The sequence below is a fragment of the Myotis yumanensis genome, unplaced genomic scaffold, assembly GCF_028538775.1.
Source record: "Myotis yumanensis isolate MYYU_CA2020_CCGP unplaced genomic scaffold, mMyoYum1.0.hap1 SCAF_9, whole genome shotgun sequence".
NCBI classification, from domain to species: Eukaryota; Metazoa; Chordata; class Mammalia; order Chiroptera; family Vespertilionidae; genus Myotis; species Myotis yumanensis.
The window spans coordinates 63,239,437-63,255,739 of NW_027223760.1; positions in this window are offsets into that span (position 1 = coordinate 63,239,437).

Here is a 16,303-nt window from a genome sequence, read left to right on the forward strand (position 1 = left end):
ACGTGCGTGGTGCAGGCTCCCAAGCGGAAAGATCTCCCCTTAGATCTCAGTTTGCGCTCGCGGGCGTCATCTGCTGGCTCGTGTGTTCACGGAAGCCCCAGCCCACAGTGAGATGAAGGAAACACGCCGGGGCGGGTCCCATTCCACACAGAGCACCTAAGCACCCAGAAAGGCCACGCCACCAGGCAGTGTATTGAGTTGAGGAGAGGCTGCGCTAGGAACCTGGGAGTCTATAGTTACAGGCACCCCATAGCTCTTACCAGCTGTGGTTTCCAAGCGCGCTGTGATGTTTCAGAAAGGAAAAGGTTTGGCCTGGGTGATTACTGCAGACCTTTGAGATCTGAATCCTCCACTGTTCTCCTTCTGTAGGTGGGCACCAGTTACAGACCCGAAGAGCAACGCCGCCAGCAGCCTTTTTGAAGGCAAAGGCCTGCACGAGCATAACACACACACATACATCTGGGCAATCCATGTTCCTGAAAACGGGATTAGAACAAGGGTGCTTTATATAGCTAATGCCTTTACTGGTAAGGGAAGCTGGCTATGGAAAGAATCCCATTTTAATCCCTTTGTAAAGAAAAGAACTATATATATATATAACTATATATTTGTATTTGCTGGGAAGGGAAACTTGGTTTATTTTCACAAACATGCACGTTCTGGGTTCTGGTGCTTATCAGGCGCCGGGTGCAGAGGGGACTGTGCAAACTGTTAGAGGTAAAAGATGGGGACTTGCCTGCGCTGGGATCCGCTCAGTACAATTCCTGCCCTTTGCAGAGTGGTGTACTGGGAGCCCTGTGCTTTAATTTAAAATTTTTTTTTTCAACAAAAGCAATTACAGAAAAGTGCAAATTTAACGTGTGACATTTAACATTTCGCCGTGGCAGGCAGCCTCTGCTTAAATGGGGCCTTTCTATGGAACAACAGGAGCCAAAAGGCCTTGTGTCAGGGAGTAATGTAAGACACAATCTGGGCTGGGAACGCACAATGAATCGGGAAGGATTTATGTAATTAATTGACCAGTCTTAACCTGTTATCGTGATGTAAGGAATTTGGAACTCATTAATTTGGGCTCTGACAGATTTCATATTAGAGCTGGCAAATATGGATTGAGCCTCTTATTCTTGTAGCAGCTGGAATGTCCATGACAGTGAGGGTTAGTGAAGAAGACCTATTGCTGGAGTCCGACCGCCTCTTTGTAATCAGCAGCCCTGCTCTGCATTAAAGGCATAATGAAAAAAAAAAAAAGAAGAAGAAGAAAGGAAAAAGCATATTACCTGAAACATTGGAAGGGGCTTGTGCTCACTCTGCTGGTAGGTGTATTGAGCTCAAGCATTTGCAGTTGAATGACAACATTAATTCCAGTCCTAAAGTTAGGTGCTTTCTCCAGCACCCTGAGAGGATGAGAAGGTAAGGGTCTCAGGGTCAGGTTTGGTATTGTTGTCAAAGTTAAAAGGGATGAAAAGACGGAGCCTTTGAATTTCCTCTTTGTGAACACAGAGATTGTATGAAGGAGGAAATAAAAGTCTTATGAGGGACAAATGGCATTTCTTGTAATGTCACAGCCACAAACGAGTGATTCAGAGCCGCGAAGGAGAAACCGGCTTTCTCAGAAACCTGTCAGACCCCAAATTCCAGAGCTCCCATAATGAGCATTTCGTCAGTACTCTAATCTGTGTCCTCTTTGCAGTATTTGATGTTCAGTGAATCGCCCAGTGGGAAACGTCTAGTTTCTTCTTTGAGATTTTAAGAAAACCTAGTCAGAATCTAACATGCACTGCCCCCACTTGGCAATCAGAAAATTGCTAGGTTGAAAAAAAGGTTCCAAGATGAAATGAAATGCTTTTTCTTTTTCTTCCTTTTACAATAGGTCCTCCCTCTTGCTGCGCCATGTGATAAGGTTAATATAACAACTGCCACAGGGATCATTAATACAGGCAGATAAGCAAAGTTGCACGTTTAAAACACTTTCAGGGTATCATTTGCCTCCTCCTGCTGATAAAGAAGCTTTGGTAACAAATGCAGGATACAGGACTGAACATTTAACTCTTTAGACAGAAAGCCCAACTAACCTTTCCTGATATGTTATTACTCGTACGTCCTCTTCAAAGTTGGGGACTGACGGCTCTTGAGGTATGTTTTCCATTTTGTACATTCCCTCGAAACAATTTCCATTCAAGCATAACTTAAATTCTAATATAACAAATATTGTTCCAGCACAAATCTTTGCAAAAACAAAAAAGATTTCCAACTCCCTGGGGGAAGGATTGGAAATTTCCATGCCCCCCTTTTTGGTTGACATTTCCATGCCCCCCCCTTTTTTTTGTTGTGACTCCAATCAAATTCCAAAGTAAAGAATTTTTATTTTATTTTATTTTTTTTAGTTAGTGACAATGGGATTTGATCTAACAATGAAGGACTTGGGACAAAGATTTGTTTTGTGATTATCTTGTGAACGAGTGATTTCTTCAGCTTGGGTTCCATTGGAATGAATGCATGAAGAGAAACACTAGAAATTAATGTTACCCTTCCCATGGAGAGCAAAAAGAGTGCTAGTGGTTGGTATTAGTGTTAGTATTTTAGTGGGAAGGAGGGCTGTGAAGATAAACAGTTGATATCAGCGAGGCTTGGATAAGTAGTGTAAACCATGACAAGGGCGATTAATAGTGTATATAAACACACTTCAAATTTGTATACAGGATCTCAGCTCTCACCTAGGGATTTCTTTGTATTTTTTAAAAGGGTAATTTTTAAGTTGACAATTACAAGGTTATCAACCCACGTGCTGTGTGTACTGTTTATAGATCAGAGTTATGGATGGACATATTGAAGCGTGATTTCCTGGAGAGAGTGTTGACTGGAAGGAAGTCTGGTGCATTGGTTCTGGCTCTGGGCCCAGCACAAGCCCAAAGGCGGGTCCCACCCTCCCTGGACTGCAGCTTCCTCATCAGAACAGTAAGAAGCTCGAATACAGAATGTCTTTAAAGGTGTTAATAAATGTCACTAAAAAAAGGGAGGCCACGTAGTGGCTTTCACGGTCAATAACATTTCAGATGCATTGGATACAGTGGTTCTCAACCTTCCTAATGCCGCGACCCTTTAATATAGTTCCTCATGTTGTGGTGACCCCCAACCATAAAATTATTTTCGTTGCTACTTCATAACTGTAGTTTTGCTACTGTTATGAATCGTAATGTAAATATCTGATATGCAGGATGTATTTTCAGGGGTCGCGACCCACAGGTTGAGAACCAAACGAAGTTTAACATGAATTTTCTGCAGGACTTCTCAGCACCTTTCACTTAGACTGAATCCTTAAGTGTGTGTGTGTGGGGGGATACTGTATGCAGTTTTCTTAAACTGACTTGAAGAAGAGAATTAAAATTCTGTGATCTTTTGAATTTATAAGACTTTGGATTCCTTCCCAGAATGATGAAGGGCCACTCAGGTTTCTTGAGGCCAGGGTTCAAGGAAAGTGTGGACACCACTCAGAGAGAAGGACTCCCCTTCAGAGATGCCCCTGCAGGTTCTGTAAGAGGCAGGGAGGATGTGCTAAGTTTAAACTTGTTTCACTGCGTACAAGATGAGTGGCCTGGCCTGTGCCACTCCACCTGTTGGAGTTTGTTTCTTCACTGACACCCTGAGGGCAGGGGTGAGGTGGGAATGAAATCACTGTGTGTTTCCTTTGCTTTTCCTCCCCCCTAACCAATGCCTTTTTTGTTGTTGTTAATGCTCACCCAAGGATATTTTTCCATTGATTTTTAGAGAGAGTGGAAGGGAGGGAGAGAGACAGAGAGAGAAACATCGATGTGAGAGAGACACATCAATTGGTTGCCTCCCGCATGCGCTTCCAACTAGGCCTGGAATGGAGCCTGCCACCGAGGTTGCCCTTGATCAGAATCGAACCCAGGACCCTTCAGTCTAGGGGCCAGTGCTCTATCTACTGAGCCAAACTGGCTAGGATGCAATGCTTTTTAAAAAATATATATATTTTCATTGATTTCAGAGAGGAAAGGAGAGGGAAATAGAAACATCAAGGATGCCACTCCAACCACACCCACCACAAGTCAGGTGCCCTTCCCAGTGTTTCTAGAGCAGGATGCACCCACGTGCCCACATGCCTTCAAGTAGCATTAATCCCCCTGCCTGGTTGGTCACCCGTCTGTCTGTCCCTCTCTGCAGGCAGTCGCCCCTGGAGGGTCAGGGCTGCATTTCATCTCTGACTCCCCCCACCCAGCTCCATCCCACAGTTTAATACAGAGCACATTCGAGAGTCAATGATGAATTACTGTCGTAAGGTAGACAAAAGGCCTGCAGACCCTTCTTAAAGTCCCTTTCCTGTGGCACAACCAGCAAAGTAGCAGAAGAGCTTAGAGCAGCGGTTCTCAACCTGTGGGTCTCGATCCCTTTGGGGGTCGAATGACCCTTTCACAGGGGTCGCCTAAGACCATCCTGCATATCAGATATTTACATTACGATTCATAACAGTAGCAACATTACAGTTATGAAGTAGCAACAAAAATAATTTTATGGTTGGGTCACAACATGAGGAACTGTATTTAAAGGGTCAGAAGGTTGAGAACCACTGGCTTAGAGAATGGTAGTAGGCAATCAGGGATGATTCCTTGAACTTGGGAACTTTGGTTGTCCTGAGGATGAACGGGAGTGTCCTGTCAGTGTCTCATTTCCCGTTTTTCTTGGGCCTTGAAATGGTAAGATAACTGTTCATTCATGAGGTCTACATGGCAGTCAGAAATCTTTGCTCAAGATTACTCTTCTCATTGACCCAAAAGACCATTCAATGACATATTTTGACGCAATTTCTTTTGGTCAACTTGTTTCTGATAAGAACCTGTGCCCAGCGCAGTGTGTATATAGTAGAGTGACATTCAATAAAGGGTGAGTGATTAAGTTGAAATAATTGACTATGTAAACAGGTTAACATTTTCTCCAAATGAATGCTGCTATGTCATAGAACCCATACAAAACCGAAGCCCAGCCTGACTTTAAAAAGTAATTAAAGAGTAATTTAAAGCTTTACTAAAGTCTCCTAAAAACCAAAACAGCCTAATTTTAACCCTCCAAACTTTCTTAGGATTCTTTTCAGAATATCAAGTTTGCCCATCACTATATTAAACAAACTCCAAAGGGACAGTTTTGTGAGGCTTTTGACTGTGAGCACTTTCATTTAAGGTTGTCTTAGTGCAGTCTAGTCATTTGCGTAGCCTTGGTTCAGCACCAGCACCGAGAAAAAGAAAGGGGTGGTGTCAGTAGGCGAGATAATACTGTCTGTTAGCGTAAAGGAGACAGTCTATGACAGACTATAAGTAAGTAAGGAGCCGGAGTTATCTGGAGAACACTAACTGTAACAAAGAGACCCCAAAATGCAATGGCAGCTTCAAATGAGTGAGAAATCAACTTGTCTTTCAGGAACTCTCGACGGCAGGCGGACCAGCCCTGCTCCAGGAAGTCACTCAGGGGCCCAGGCTGGCGGAGTGGCTCTGCCACCCTTGAAAGGTGCTTTCCAGATGGCTCCAGCCATTCCTGTTTCCAGCCAGCAAGAAGAAAGGCGGGAACACCACTGGGGTGAGCACCATTTAACTTGTTTTTCAATAGAAAATGTCCAACGTATGCAAATGTAGGGATGGTGTAATATGATACATCCCTATGTGCCCATCGCTCAGCTTAACGTTACCTTCATCTGGTCAAACGTGTATCATTTCCATCCCCCATTAAGGCCCTCATTTTAAGTCGAATTTCAGACCTCTTTAAGAAGATGATCTGGAAGTTGCACACATGGCTACATCACGTGGGAGGTGCTTAGTCACATGGCCACATCTAGCTGCAAGCGAGGCTGGGCACAGTCTCTGGCTGGATCGCTGTGTGCTTAGGAGGGAGGAGAGAATTTGAGACGATAGGATTTGAAGTGGGGGGGGGGGGGTGTCCTTGAGAAAAGCCATAGAAATGGAAGTTGAATCCTTCAGGGAAAGATTAAAGACATTTCTACACTGTGGTGAAATCCAGTGGTGACAACTGCATAATGATACCTGTGAAAGGCTACAGCGAGTCTTGTGCACTTGAATTTTCAGCAAATGCAACATCTGGTGAACAAAACAGAACAGCAAAATGAGGTGCTTAGAAGGACAACATAGGATTGTGCTCCTTTCCTCACCTGTGTAAGATTAGCTGAGAGAATGGTTTTTAGAGGAGAGTCAATATATGCAAACATCATGGAGATAGTTTATTGCTTCTGCTGTTGGATTCTGTCTTCTAAAGCATGAAAAGGTGTGTTTTCGAGACTTTGTGTGTTTTCATGTAACAAAAAGAAAACAAAATACCACAGAACTTAAAATGAGGAAAAGAAGAACTCATTTAAACTAGTCTATTAAATGAATTTATGTGAAGAAACATTTACTGAGCATGTGCTGAATTCAGAGGGTTGTCCTGGGTTCTCCAGGGGGTACAGTGATAACAAACATAGAGTCCTTTATCTCAGGGGTTCTCAAGCCGAGGGCAGGTACACGTGAAAACAGCTAACCGTGACACAAGACAATGAATTAGGTGCCGTGGTTGAGGGTGGTGGACATCCATTGCTTTATCTGCCCGTGGTCCATTCTCTTCCTGCAAATCACGTGAGTTTCCTCAGGGGCCAGCCCTCTTCCTTCTCTGTGGAGCTGATTCAATCTATGAGCCCAGATGGGGCTATAACCCAAACCTAGCCAATCAGAGCAATGGTATTTTCCTGGCCCAGGTGATTGGTTTGGAGTGGGCACATGACTTTATTAGAACCAATGACTTTTGTGCAGCTGTTGAGAAAGGAAACATTATCTCTAGGGTGGCTGGGATAGGGAGCAAGGCAGAGCCTGAGAATGAGAGAGAAGAGAGTGGGCCTTGGTGACATCCTTTAAGTCTGTTAGAACCTTCCATGTCAAGCATTGCAGTAAACACACCATTTATTTGTTCATTTATTCACTCACTGGCTCACTTTACTGGTGTATAACGTTAATAGGAGGTGGGTGACAGTATCCCCCATTGTATAGATGAGCCTACTGTTAATTAATGGAAGAGCTGGAATTGAACACAGGCCTGTTTGTAAATCCTTAATAATCCTCCTAGACACAGCTTTTAAGGAGAAAATGTCTCTTAGCTCAAGCTCCCAGAACAGTGCTTTTGGTTAGAAGATGCTCCTTATGTGTTCATTGACTGAATGCACATTTGTGATGTAAAGGGTGGCAGTGCTGATCATCCGGGCACAGGAAGAGGAGCAGGAGGAAGGGGAGGAGAGGATGAGCTCAGTGTGGCAGTGATGACTTTGGGGTGTAGATACAGGAAGAGATGATATGCTTAGAGGTGCCAATGTGGGGTTGGCATCAGGAGAGCAGTCAAAGATACAAATTGGGAAATCCTCTGAGAGGAAAATTGACAGTGGTCATTTTTGCACAAATGTCATGTCAGTGAGGCCTTGCTTGACTCAAAATTGCAATCTCCGCTCAACCCCCTTACCCTCTCCCTCCCTACCCCTCTTTTATATTCTCCATAGCACTTACCACGTATATTTATTTTACTTATCTGTTTGTTCTCATCTGTCTCTTCTGCACCATACAAGCTTCACTTGTGCAGGGAGAGCATTGTTTTTCACGTGGAATACAATGGGGCTGGGCTACTGGCTATACATGGAAGGTGCTCAGAAGATATTCGCTGAGTGGGTAAATAAAGGACTAGAAGTGGACGAGATTGCTCAGTGATGGCCTTGATGAGTGATAGAGTAGGTAGACAGAAGGCCAGAGAAGAGGAGACCCTGGAGGAAACCGAGAATGTCTAAGAAGCAGAAGGCAAATCAATCAAGAGCAATCCCCAAGAATAAAGACAAAGACAGCAGAGGGATTCAGAAGGCAGCGGTGGGCAGCAGGGTCTTATCAGAAACATGTTGCTGAGAGGTCAAAATGGTCAAGAACATTGCATGTGGAGTGAGTTCTCTTTGGTAATGTCGTTCAGCAGCATGATGTCGCTGTGCCTGGAACTCAGTCAGTTATGCGAGTTTGAGTTTCAGTCCTGCCATTTATTAGTGATGTAAATTTGGGCAACTCTTTGAACATCTGAGCCTCGGTTTCTTTACCTGTAAAATGGGTGTAATACTGACTCTACCTCAAAGCCTATTTTTGAGGATAAACTGAATTACTGTATGAGAAAGGCATAGATATTGGTGAATTATTGCCATTCTTACTGATTTGCAGGGAGTAGAATAAATTTAGAGAGTAAATATATAAGAATAAAGAAAGTCAGGAACATTTCCATAAGCATTATGATTTGGGAAAAATTGATTTCAAGACAAAACAAAATGCATGATGATTCTTGCTGCTCTTTTCAAACTCTGTGCATGTGCACTTGGAAGTGAGCACTCTGTGTTTATGGGTTTGAATTTGGGGCATTTCTTCATCATGCCTGTTTCCAGCTTTCCACGCCCCTTCCTGCCCAGGCCATCTATGTGAACGCACAACCCTGAAACCAAGAAGTGACATCTCAGGCCGCTGACAATTGGGCTCCAGAGCTGCCTGTAACCATTCCCTTCCCCCACCTCCCCTTCTCCCCTCCCCTTCCCCTCCCCCTCCTTCTCTCCCCCTCCCTCCCCCTCCCAGGGCATCTTGTTTTCCACCCTCTGTAGCCAGGAGGTTGCAACGCTCATGTCTTCCTAGAAAAAAAATCACTGCTTATATTTATGTATTTGTAGCAGGTTTTGAGTTAGATTTAGTTTCGGTGGCTGAAGGTTCAACATTTTCTGAATATTTTCCTTCAAAACCACAACCATCTTTGGCAGCAAAGGAGCTGAGGGATGAATAGGCTTCCATGTTGCTTGGTTATAGATAGGGAGAAGCCGGCAGAAATTTGCAAGCATTTGCATATATACAATTGTCTGCCTGATGTTTGCTTCCAGTGCTTGCCCTCCGCCTCTGCCCCCTGTTCTCTTTGTGCAGTGAATTACTAATACAGATGCAGATAATGAAATTTTCTGATCCCGGCCTGAAAAGCCCGCGCACATTTTGGAAGGTATCTGGGGAAAATGGATGGGTTCTCTTGATCTTGTTGCTGTATCCACACAAGGAAATGAAGAGGAGAAAGCAATTACAGGGACTTGTCTTTGAAGGTAGCATGAGTGGCACTGACAGGATTTCTTTTCAGAGAATCGTGTAGAGATGCTCTTTTCTTGTTAATACCAATAGGTATTTGCCTGGAAATAGAGTTTACTTATTAAAACGTGTGTTCAGCAGATGGGGCGCTGTCCACAGCAGGCGGGACAAGTTCCGTCGTGCTTCCGAACAGAGTGGGTCTAGGGCAGGTGAAATTTGCCCCCAGGATTGAGGCATTCCGGGGGAAGCCATGAGAGTGCAAATCCTAGAGGCAGGAGGAAAGGGAACCTGCCCCTGAAGCATCCCTGCTCCTGCAAACTCAGGAGCCACCAGCTTCCCAAAGCAGAAGTGCCAGTTTGTTGGGCAAATGGAGGGGGTGGCTCAGTGGCCCTGAATAGGTGACCATGACATCAGTCATGCTCAGCTTCCCTGACTCCAGAATATGTCTCTATTAGCTATTAGAAAGTTCCCTGGCGAAAAGAGCTGAAAATCAACTTTACCTGGAAACTTTTTAGGGTGACAAACATTTTCTTCTACCTATCCCTGCCATGGACCAAAAGTTAACACTCTGGTAAGCAAGTAACTAAAGTGAAGCCCATGGTTTCTTAAACAAACACTCAAATGAGTAAGCAATGACATTCTAATTCACCTTGGGTCCCCAAAATGCATGTCTACTATTTACTTCCTTTTTTTAAAAAAGTAAATTAAAAAAATATGTTTTTATTGATTGATTAATTTTTAAAAAAATATATCTTATTGATTTTTTACAGAGAGGAAGGGAGAGGGATAGAGAGTTAGAAACATGGATGAGAGAGAAACATTGATCAGCTGCCTCCTGCACACTCCCTACTGGGGATGTGCCCGCAACCAAGGTACATACCCTTGACTGGAATCGAACTTGGGACCCTTGAATTCGCAGGCCGACGCTCTATCCACTGAGCCAAACTGGTCAGGGCGATTTTTTTTTTTCCCAGAGAGAGAGGAAGGGAGAAGGAGAGTGAAATATCCATGAGAGAAACATTGATTGGCTGCCTCCTGCATGTCCCCTATAGGGGTCAAACCCACAACTGGGAATCAAATCTGTGACCTCTTGGTGCATGGGACAACGCTCCGCCAACTGAGCCATGCCGAGGGGGCTCTTTACTTCCTTATAAATAGTCTTTGGTTTCTACCTATTGTTGATCTCTTATCATCTGTCACATAGCCAATGCCAATTCTGTTTGTCTGAACAGGTCTCTAAACAACCTGAGTTTGTGTTGACAGCTTGTATGAAAAGAACAAATATTTGCTTCTTATTTCATGTAAATATGCGCATGCTGTCAAAGGAGACTGGCTTTAAGAGGCTAAGGTTTGGTCTTTCATCGCTCACTAAGGGACAGCTAATCTATATCAGAGATCATTCTAGATGTGGGAGCGCAGCATGGAAAATACAGGCCTCCCACTGGTTGCAATGACATTAGTAGGAAAAAAAAGGTTATGAAATGTTTATTCTGTCATGCCGCCTAAAATACATTGGGAATAGAACAAAACAGAGAGAAATGGTTTAGAAGACCGTTCTAACAGCTATTACTCTATTGGAAGTTAGTTTAGAGATATTCTAACACTTTAAATAGACAATGCGAAATAACTTTACATTAGAACAGCGTTAAGTAAAAACAGTGATAGCCTTATTTTAGATCCAGTGGCTTCATTTTTTTGAAACTACTGGTATTAAGGAACTCGGTGGGCAGTCGCTGGGTTCTTGGCTTTTTATCAAGTCTTTCGTGGCCTAGCCTTTGGAGCCCATAATGAGGTAGGCAGAGGTGCACCATTATGGCTGCAGTGTTGGGGCAGAGAGTGAGTGACAGACTATTTCTCTTAAAAACGAAAACAGTGTCATCCTCATGGAGTCGCTGGACTGCACACTGTGGACGGTTAAGTGAGTGTGGGAAGTTCACTTGCAGGTAGAATGGATGCCGACCTGAATATGAAATAGTCATTATGCGCCATATTGCTGTGTTTGGACGCATGCTGCAGGCCTGTAGGTGGGACTGGCCTGCCTTCCCCTCTGACCTGCTTCCTCTCTCAGGACGCCCGCTGCGCAGTGTCCCTGGGTATGTCAGCCCCGGAGCCACCTCACTGGCCTGCCTGTTGCCCCCCTTTCCCCTCACACAGTGAAGGAGTCACTGCCCGCGTCCTACCATCTGCCTCCTACAACACACTTTATGACACAGAAGGAGAATTTTAATAAGAGCTCCGAAGGGTCTGCTGCCAATTGCAGAGGGAGGGCTTCCTGCAAAGGAAGCGCAGGGAAACTCCCCAGAGAAGGAGAAAGCTGTTGAAAACCACCCCTAGCAAGAGGCACCGGTGTCATCCCATTTTATTGTCTACCTGTCACCACGGCCCTCGCCTGATTCTGACAGGCCGCTCTTTTCTCCTGTAGCCAGTGCTGCCTCATGTCATTTTCTTGGTCCAACGTCTTCATTTCTGACTTGTTACAAACCATTAACTAGTTTCCAGTTTTCAATGCCCTGGCTACTTTTGACTAGTAAGTCATTTGGCGTAACAAGGTTTCCCTTGATCTTCTTGCTGAAGGAATCTCTCCACGAAATGATCAGTCTTCCTGTGTTTATGAATCCTAGCAGATCGGAGGTGCCTGTCATCTGAGGCCAGGCGCGTGTTCGGAGAGCGTCTCCCAGTTCACGTGATCGGAACTGACAGGCAGCGGCTGACCATTAGGCTTCAAGGCTCCCAGCCGTGCAGCTGAAAAAGAGAGCATTTTACAAATGTACTTACTTGCAATGGTTTCAAATAAACACACACAGTTTTTAATTAGATTTCCTGGCTGCAGTGTGTTCAAACATAAATTTTTAAAAAATGTATTTTGAAAAGCGTGAAGCGGTTTAACAGTTGTCAATCTTTATAAACACACTTTGAAGGGGTGGTTATTTGTAGCTTTGTCAAAATGAAGACTGGCTGCTTTGGACATCGATGTTAAAAATAATATATTCAGACGTGTGGCTTGATGACATAGAGGAAACCATTAGAAGCAACCTAGACGTCAGTTTGCTTTTGCGTGAAGCTACTCGCACATGAAATAATCTTTTCCTAGATTACTCTACAGCATTCAGGTTTTAACAATATATTTTAAAAATGCACTTAAATGTTATGAGCAAATCTATTAATGAAATATTATACTATTTAAATCCTTAATGGGAATATTTATCGATTCTTGCCTAATGAATGGATTAAGGAGATTTAAAAAATCAGTTACTGACCTTGCAGTTCTACCTCTAGGACTATCTTGGTGAAGTCTGGCTTAGTGAAATAGATGAGCAGGTGCACAGCATATACGCCCAGTGTGTGTGTGGCATTGTTTTTTAATTGTGAAAAATCTGACGTGCTGTAACAATCTATTAATGATGGAAGGGATAAATGAGCCATGGTACCTCTCTATAAAATGGATGACTATATTGTTTTTTGAAAAGTGAGCTACAACTGTATGTGCTGATATGGGGAATGTCTTTGACATATTGTTGAGCGAAAAAAGCAACTTGCAGCACAGTATATAGAGTGCTATACTGTTTTTGAGGATAGAGGCAACTCTCTCTCCCCACCTCCTCTGTCTTTGTATAAGCATAGAACATTCTGGAAAGATACACACCAGACAACCTCTGGGTGTGAAAGAGTAGGGGAAATAAGAAGAAAGACCTGATAGTTTGCTCCAAATTATTTGAATTTAGATTCTCTGATGTTTCTAGACAATAAGAGTTCCCTTGACAATGTGATTAAATAATTTAAAAAGGAAATCTCATGTCACGGAAAGTTTAGGATAAAAAGAGGTAAATGGCCCAGCTGGTGTGGCTCAGTGGTTGAGTGTTGACCTACGAACCAGGAGGTCGTGGTTCAGTTCCTGGTCAGGGCACATGCCTGGGTTGTGGGCTCCATCTCCAGTTTGGGGAGTTGCAGGAGGCGGCCGATCAATGATTTTCTCTCATCATTGATGTTTCTCTCTCTCTCTCCCTTTCCCTTCCTCTCTGTTCGTTCTCTCTCTCTCTCTCTGTCTCTCTCTCTCTATATATATGTTTTAAAAAAAGGTAAATGTGGCTAGTTAAAGACACAAAGAGGCTGGCTTCCTTCCACTCAGTCGGCTCTGACACTTGGAGCATGTGTGTCCCTCGATGATTTTAACGGCAGAACCTCCAAGTCTGGGTGCACCTGCTGTCAAGCCTGAGGCTGTGTCATTCCCGGCAACGACAGTGGTCCTCGGTTGGTCTCCTGGTGCTATATTTCCAGTCAGCTCATAAATTATTAATAGTACATGTGTAGGTCAGAGACACACTAACCCTGACAATCATTCCATAATATTCTCTCTTTAGCATTAGAAGAGAAGAGAAGGGAGTGATCAATATGCAACATCAGAGGTCCATCTCACATAGATACGGGATATGCACTTAGAAAAAAAGAGTCAGGTCTTTACAAAAACCTGTCAGCCTGGCATTAATCTTGTATTATGAATAATGTGGCTATCTATGAATCTTTAATATTTTTTAAATGATGAAATTGTATGGTATGCGCTCCCAAAGCAAATTTGATACAATGTGGGAATAGTTTGATCAATGAAGATGTTGATATACATGAATAAAAAAAATGTAAGCCTAGCTCATTAAAGCAGAAAAAAAAAACAGCTACACGTTGACCTCAGGGTACATTTTCAGACCCAGTAAATTTAATTCTAGCATGATCCAGAATGCCTAGAAATGGTTCTGTAAGGTATTAAATGATTGTTTGGTTGAAACCATCATCCCATGAGACAAGAGGCTCTGGTAATACTCCACTAACAACCAATATGGTGCTGGCTCCTAGCTTATACTCAAAACCATATTTGAAAATTCCTAACAAACACAGATTAATGCTTCATATATAAGATACAGCAGTGCTTGAGAAAGATTACGAAGCCAATGGTTTGTTGGAAAGAATGTTATGTTATATTTATCCCCTCTCCCGCTCCCCTCCCCCATGCAGTAATCTGGGAATAATTTGTTCCAGGTTTTAATTTTCAGTGAAAGTAAGAAAAGTAGATCAAGAACTTTGCTTAGGAAATTTGCCTAATGAAGAAATTTTAATCAGTGCTTATTGAACTGAAGATAAAAGTATAGTTTGTTTCTACAGATTTGAGGAGAATTAACATGTATCTGATTGTTAATATTTGATTCTTGTTTAATTATTTATGATATCAAGGAATGAATCTGTCAAGTAAATAATGAAATGCGTACATGCAGCATATGTAATTAGGTTAGGTGCATAAATCCAAAATGTTCACTTTGTAGTTGTCAGTGTAAAATTTATTAATAATGAGAAATGGTAAGGGAAGAAAATTCTTAACACAGTGTACCTCATTAGTGTGGATTATAGCGATTGTTGGTCAGAGAAGAAGAGGAAGAGGAGGAGGATGAAGAGGGGGACATTAGGCTTCGTTTTCTTCGTTGTGCTTTAATTGTTTAAAAATATTAGTGAATTGGAGCACATTTGCCATTCTCCTGTACAGAAATGTATGATTTGAACAATGAGCTGTGGGTTTGAGTGAATGCTGCAAGTGGAATATTTCCATATTAAAAATATACAAGTCCCAGGCATTCTAAACCTGAACAATTACTTATGGGGATGATTCCACTAAGGTTTAGAAAGGAAAAATCTACTTTTATGATTGAACTGTCAGATCCTAGTCTTAAATTTGGCTTCAAATTCACCAGTGGTGAAAAGATGGTAAGCAAGGCGTTATCCACTGAACTCTTCCATTTTCCCTTTCTTCACTAGCTGGGTGGGAGGGCAGGAGAGAAGCTCTTTGTCAAGCACATTCCTGCACCCCGGGCTGCTGGGAAATGTCATGGAGTGGATTTGAGGAGAACATACCTGTGAGTGGGGCTTGATGGTCCGTATGCTACTGCGATCTCTGGGTACGATGGGCTGGAGCTTAGAGGACACGCTCTCTGCCTCTGAGGATATAGTATGAAACCTGCCTCTGCAGGGACCTGGCTGAGTGGGTGCCACCAACTCCGTAGTAAGGAATCTGATTGATAACCTGGTTAGATTTAGTTTTGTCCTTAATGTTAATCATTAATAGCATTGTGTGGCATAAAGGGCAATCAACCAGAAAACAAGATAATGAGATCCCACACAACCACTAACTAGCTTGGGAACTTCCAGAAAGTTCTCTAAATTCAAGGGCCTCAGTTTCTTCCCTTATCAAATTAGAGGGCTGTAATTCTGGCTTTAATGGTCTATGATTCACAGAGATGGTATTGCAATATATCAGATTTTGTGCAACCAAGTCCACGAGCTTCTTGAAAAAAGGTGGGGAGAGAGGTAGTATTATTATATGAACATTCATCATCTGACTAGGATAGTTACAGAGGCAGTTACACATTTATTAGAAGATAGAAGATATAATCACAAAAGGAAATCCATGTTCGTAAATGATATGAATCTAACTAGAACGACCACTTAAGAACTTTCCGCCTCACATATAGAAAAGTTAAAAGAGAACTAGAAGTCCTCCTGAGGATAAGGAAGTGACATCACAAAACATAGAGTGTATGTTGCAATTTCGCTACCTGCCTTGATTAAAAGAGGGCGATGGTTATTTAATCATTTTATCCTCAAAAGCTTCTGTGATTTACAGGTTTTCAAAAAGGATCATATGCTGATGGTGAATGATCCAGTTATCAGATTATTTGCTAAATCAAAGGAATGATTTGCTATTCTCCTGACCTTGATTCCCAGATTTCTACAAACTAAAGAATTTAGGCCCAAAATGGCTGAATTCAGTCAAGCACTAATATTGTTAAAGGAGACCCCCTAGGTGGAACCCATTCTATGGCTAGTTATTTAGGAAAAAAAAACCCCAAACATTTTACCATCCAGTAAGAAAATTACCAGTTGAATTTAGACAATTTGCTATTGGGTAAAGCCATATATGTAATTTTTAAAAACATGGATTTTGTATAAAGAACCAATACAAGAATAATCTAAATGTGGCATTTTGACTTCCAAGTGATACACCATCATCTGTTGCAGAGAGATAGTTTAGTTCCCTTCTTTCCTGGGAATCACTCCCTTTCCCCTCAAGTCCAGAGTCTTGAGGAAAATAAATTATTTTTTTAATCTATTTAGTTTTGGGATGGTTTGTATGCAGAAAC